The sequence below is a fragment of the Polypterus senegalus genome, chromosome 16, assembly GCF_016835505.1.
Source record: "Polypterus senegalus isolate Bchr_013 chromosome 16, ASM1683550v1, whole genome shotgun sequence".
NCBI lineage: Eukaryota > Metazoa > Chordata > Cladistia > Polypteriformes > Polypteridae > Polypterus > Polypterus senegalus.
The window spans coordinates 38,046,315-38,053,088 of NC_053169.1; positions in this window are offsets into that span (position 1 = coordinate 38,046,315).

Sequence of the window (6,774 nt, forward strand, 5' to 3'; positions counted from 1 at the left end):
ATGTATGTCCTGTTGATTTAGTATGCGTGTAGATCAGTTCATGTATACGTGTTGCGATTCGTTTTGATGTTTGTGCTATGTATACCGCTGGGCAAGAACTGCACGGAATGCTATAAGCTATGTTTCGTGTTTCTGCTGTCGATTTCTTATTTTTAGCATTAAAGAGGACCGTGCACAGATTGTTTGTGGGTTTGTGTGCTATTCTGACGCCTGACTTGGCCAGGATGCGTGCTGCACCTTCAGACACCTTGTGGTGATGAGGAAGTGAGTACCAGGTGGGGTGGGGGTTCTGGTTCAAGTCAATTGTTTGCTGAGTTTTTCGGCGTACTATACGCATACTAAATCAACAGGACATACATTTAACTGGAACAATGTACAAGTATTAAGGCCAGTACCAAAAGTGCCAGAGAGCTGGCTGAATCTTGGCTATCAAGCTATCAAAAGAGAACGCCATCAACAGACATTTGGACATAAACCCAACATATGCAAACTTAAGAAGTACATGTTCATAATAAATAAAACTTTACAATCAATATCCCCCTCCAATCACACTAACTTAGCCCCCCCCGTACTTTTTGTTATATATTGCATTTGATTCTTGTAAGTCTAAGCATTATACTCTGATGATGGCTGAAAGCTCAGGAATAAAAATTAATTTATGATACGTGATTAATTTTCTCCCTTTGTGGATATATATATTTTATTGAATTTATTAAAAGCATGTAACATTCCATACAATCAAGTCAAACTTGACAAAACTAAATTCAATTCAACCCCCACCCATGAGAAAGAGAGGAAGGCAAACAGCCAAAGTAAAACTTTGAGAGTAGTAAAGAAGGAAAGAAGCCCTTCACACCGATATAAATGCTTATTTTAAAATTTTATTGATTAACTCCTGCCAGGTTTAAAAAAAGTTTTGAACAGATCCTCTAAGTGAGAATTACATTTTTTCCAAATTAAAAAAATACATAACTTCAGTTATCCACTGACTTAAAAGAGGTGGGCAGGGATTCTTCCAGTTAAGTAAGATACGCCTATGTGCTAATAGTGAAGTAAAGGCAATTACAATTTGTTTGTCCTTCTCCACTTTAAGCCCATCTGGGAATCCACCAAACACAGCTGTTAGTGGATTAGGAGGTATTGTGACACCAAGGCTGTCTGATAGGTATTTAAAAAACTTTGTCCTGAATGATGCTAATTTGGCACAGGCCCAAAACATGTGGCCTAGTGAGGCTGGGGCTTGACTGCAGCGTTGGCAGGTTGGATCTTGCCCTGGAAACATTTGGACAATTTTAAGCGAGGCAGATGTGCTTGATAAAATATTTTAAGTTGAATAATTGAATGCTTTGCACATATGGAGCTCAAGTGAATTCTCTGCATGGCTGCCTTCCACTCTTCCACTTTTCTGAAATGTTGTGTGAGAGATCCTTTTCCAACTGTACTCTGGGATCTTTAAAAGGAAGGGACTTTTAAATGGTTTTATATATTATAGAAATGCTGTCTGAATCTTCAAGACTGATCAATATCTCTTCTGGAAGAGAAATATGGGGAAGGTGAGGAGAATTGAGCTGATTTTGTTTAGTAAAGTTTCTAATTTGGAGATCTAAAGAAAAATTTTGAAAATCTCAATTTGGAGTGTAATTGTTCATAGGATGCAAAGACATTATTTACAGTATATACAAATCTTTAAATGATTTAATCCCATAGGTTTACCAAACAATAAAAACTGTGTAAGTTTGAGAAGGTGGAAAAAGGTGGTTATCATGTAGAAGTGCCACAGATAAAATACTCTCTAACTTATAGTGCTTCCTACATTGGGTTGTTAGTATATTGACGATACCTTGTATTTACTGGTGTACAAAGCGAGGAATATAAAGAAGTACTTCATTCAGTATTTCATTTCCATTGCAGATCAAGCTTGTGTGTCCTCATCCATTTGTGTCAATGTCCAGGTTTTTATAGCTTGTATATTTGACGCCCAGTAATAAAACTGAAAATTAGGTAGAGCCATGGCACCTTCTGATTTAGGTCGTTGTAGGGTCGTCCTCTGGATCTGTGGTTATTTTGAATTCCAAATAAATGAAGTTATGATTATATCTGATTTCTTAAATAATGATTTGTTAATGTATATGGGGATGTTTTGAAATAGAAACAGAAGCTTAGGGAGGATACATCTTGATAGTATTAATTCTCCCTGCTAAAATAAGATGGAGGATAGACGATCTATGCATGTCTTGTTTAAGTTATTCCAAGACGACAGCGAAATGTTGAAATACTGCTTTATATTTAATTGTGATATTTACCCCTAGGTATTTAAACTGATCTACAATGATAAAAGAGAAGGTGTCCAATCTAATGTTGCTTGCTAGAGAATTTACTGGAAAAAGCACACTTTTGTTCAAATTAATTTTGAGCCCAGATATCTTTTAAAATTCTGCTAGTATAGTTAGGGCTGCAGGCACAGAATTTTGTGGGTTTGATATATATAGTACCATATCATCTGCTTATAGTAATATTTTCTTTTCCAAGTCCTCTGAATATCCCATTTCTCTCAGTTAAATTTCAAAAGTGAACAGCCAATGGCTCAATGGTGATTGCAAACAGCAATATCTCATTTATGTCCCAACCCCAGAGTGCAGTAGTTCTTGCAATGGTAATTAACGCAATCGTTACCTTCAGCTCTGACTGTTCTTTTCGGTCGTCTCTGTGCTCTGCAGATGAAGTAAGCAAGCCCAGTCGGAGTCTGTGCCACTGACTCACGGTGGGTAATTGACAGTGTGCAAAGTAAGGCCATATTCAGTTTCAATGAACTTTCTGGAATCGACGGGTTCTCTTGGCCCAACTCTCTTGCACTTTCGCTCTCGGCTGATAGGTGATGATGCTGCAGCGTCACCTATCTGTGAGATCTGTATTTTCCCCTGTCTGTTTCAGGTCAGTCTCTGAAACGCTGCACCTTGAACTTGAGACCTGTTTAAGCTTGGATGAAACTTTAGTTGTCTTTTCCATTTCTTTCTGAGCTTTTTTCTGCCATTCATTCTTATATATACTTGCATATACTGTAATTGAAGCCCCTTGGGTTGAGTAAAAACAGGATACCTCAGTATGATAAAACAGAAAAAAAGGAAAAATAATACTGCTGCTAACGGAGTTCAGTCAATATATATTAATATAAATACATTTCATTGAAGGCTTCAGCATCAAGTGTAACAATGCAATTTTCAATATTTATGTCCTTGAGAAAATTTAAATGTCTGTCTTGGCATCATGGTTATTTAGGACTCTGCTATGGTCCTTGGTGATTGTGCTGTAATAATGCAATTTAAATAATATAAATCACTTGATACATGTTTAGATACACCAGTTTCCCCACTCTTTTTTATAATAACAATCAAATATTTAAAATTTGCTGAAGTACAGAGCAAGGTTATTATAGTTAACAAAAACTAAAATCAAAACTGAAACTATTATTAAAAAAACATTTTCATAAACTGAAATAAAATAATTAACACAACCAAAATTAAAAACTAAAACTAAACGAAACCATTAAAGTAGCTGGAAAGACTAACTGAAATAAAATAATAATTTACTAAAATATTTTTAGTTTTAGTTTTTGAACGAATATTCTTGCTGTTAGTCTTTAACCCTTGTAAGTTTTGTGATCCTACTCTGGATAAACAGGTTTAGCTAATGTATATGTTGTTCTTAATCTCGGATGCTGTCTCTGTTGTTTAGTGCCTGTCTATACTCTTATTACCTGCTCTTGCTCTGCTCATTATGGGTTTACTGCTCTTATGGTGGGCTATTCAAGACTCACCACCCCTAACCTTGACACTACATGCTTGTTGTTCTTTGTTTCCCTCAATACAGCCAGGTGGGGTCTGCACCCTCATTCAAGCCTAAGAGTCCTGTTCTTCCTAAGCCCTTGTGATTTTTATGAGAAAATATTTTATAAATTATAAAATTGTGTAAAATTGTTCATATTCAGTGTCTAGTTTTGATTATGTTTGTTTTAATTAGACAAAAACAAAACCAGATAGTAAACCATGTAGTGTAGTAAGCTTCCACTAACATTAAATTCATATCCAGATCTGTTAAGTGTGCAGTTCTGTCCGATTGCGACACAAAAGTAACTCCGTAGGAGCTGCATGCCATAATTACTAAAACTAAAACTGAAACTAATATATATAAAAATAAAATAGAAATACCTTTGTGAAATAAAAACTAAATTAAAACTAAAAATACACAATGAAGGAAAACTAAAACTAAACTGAATTTCCAAGTAAGATCAGAAAAAATATAGAAATAAAAACTAATATAAAAAGGCAAAACTATAATAACCTTGGTACAGAGGGTGTACTGCATGCCGACGTTATCCCTCGGAGCAGAAGTAGTGGTATTGGAACATGTAAAGAGTAAATGCTCTTCTCAGAAATTGTTAAACAAATTAAATTAATCCTTTAAGTTCTGACATTAATATACTTTATGACAAAACTTGATGCACTTGGCGTCAAGGTTTAGGGCATGCGTATTGCTCACAGCATTAGCTTGAACGTGATGTTCCCCAAATATTTAATTTTTCTCAGCAAAGCACTGACTAAGCCATAAAAAAGTCCAGCTCATGTATGTGTAAATCAAATATTTCAATAGTTGTAACAGCCAATTAAGTCATCGGATTGCTTGTGCATCAGATGTACATATAACGTAAAGACCAGAAGGCAATAAAAGTAAAAGCGTTGAAAGCAAATAACAAAAAATGGCACCTCAAAATAATAACATACAGTTTTGATAACCAACACAAAACTAAACTAGTGCTAATGAGCACTTCTGTATGTGGGTAATCAGAAACAGAAGGTCCTATGACCTGACTTTTCTGCATATGTGAGACTTTTCTGAATTTCTTAAGAGTAATGTTACTAAACAAGGGGTGGGTACATCATCAGGGCAATCTGGGTGCACACAATGATACAATGTCACAATTGAGGAAGTAAAATGACCGAGTGGGGTGGGACACCCTTCTTGTCGAAATGATTGAATCTACACACGCTGAAGTGACCAAGGATGACCCCTCCCCACTTGATGAAACGAACAAGTCTTCACGCAACAAATGCAAGAGTGACTGACATTCTGATGTATATGTGCTGCCAGAAAAATTGGGCAGTCACTGCTTAGCAAATATAAATTGCTCTTAGAGAACAAAAACAGCTTGTCATGTAAGAAACCATAATGTCAGCTTGGTCTTAAAAGTGCAACATTGCTGCTGTGGCCAACCAAATGAGAACAAAAGCAACATAATATTTTTCTTTTTTTTTCCCGGAACCTCTACTCATCCCAGGGCATGTGTTCCAAATACTTAGAGCTACGTGTGTACAGAAGCACATATGTGCCAATGACATTGGTAACACTACAATGCATAGGTGTAGTTAATCTGTGCTTGGCCTTTACTCAAGTCATTTTGTCTCATTTTTGGAATTATTTATTGGAAGTTTTTTTTTAATTATTTTCACAATGATTTGACTTTGGCACAATTTTACATGATCATTTATTTCAGGACCTCATGTGATGCTGCAAATACCTAGACACACCCAAAATAAAAGAGAATCCAAACAAATGCCCCACACTAAGAAAATACACCCAACAAAACTAATGAGCTATAGGCCAGCACTCCTAAACTCCTGACCCTAGGTGAATTTATAAAAAAAATGAACAAAAAAATTCACAACAGCATCCACTGTTGCCATGTTTACCTAATAAGCAAATTGAAATTTAATATTTAAAGCTTGTGCTTGATCTATCAATTCTTCTTTAAACGTTTTTCAAACAGATTTATTACTAATTATGTAAAAGGCGCTGGTTTGAACTCATTTCAGGTTCAGATGTCCTTTTTTGGCTAATGGTATTACTGCAGCTCGTTCCCACAGATTTGGAAGCTTCTAGAGATAACCTAAAATATGATAAAAATTGGGCTCAGCTGTCGTGTATAGAATTTGAATAGTCTGTCAGTAATGTGATATGCCCTGGGACTTTTTAACTTAATGAAACTGCTTTCCACTCTACTTGCATTCTCTTATCAGTAACCTTCTGCCTCAAAGTTTCCATCTCCTTACTAATTATACTTTTCAGATGTCAAATAAAATTCACTATAACTATTAGCTAAGTCTGAATTTGAATGTAAACCAGAACCGCTCACATAATTATTATTTTCTACTGTTTTAAGCCAAGCGCAGTGCCTCCCTATACAGAGCTGTGATTATTCATAGAGAATTTTTGCTCACTTTTGTCTCATAAGCAAGTTTATCATTTTACGTTGAACGTTCATATCCCTTTGAAGCTGACAGGCCTTATTGTGATGTGCTTGTCTAAATGCAAGTTGTGTGTCTAGGGATTTTTTATGTAATGGGGGGTTTTTTGTTAAGCTGGAACAAACTAAATACTTTGAGTCACTTAATGCATTTCTTCCTATAAAGTATGTAATATAAAGCTCTTTTTAAATCCATGCTTCTTTTTTTAAATAAGCCCCTAGATGTGCAATCCATAGATCAGTCAGGGACATGTTTTTGCGCATTTTGTTTTTTGTACCTTTCCACTTTTCAAAGCTGTCTTACAGTCTGGATGGTGTCATAATGAAACTGGGAGAGTAAGAAACATTTTCTTGGCCTAATGTTTCTAACGAAGATTCTCAAAATATATGCTCATGCTCTACTAATCAGGGAGATCAAAATAATACTGTGATAAGCCAAGTCCACAGACACTTTAAAAGTAGCAGTTATTATAGCT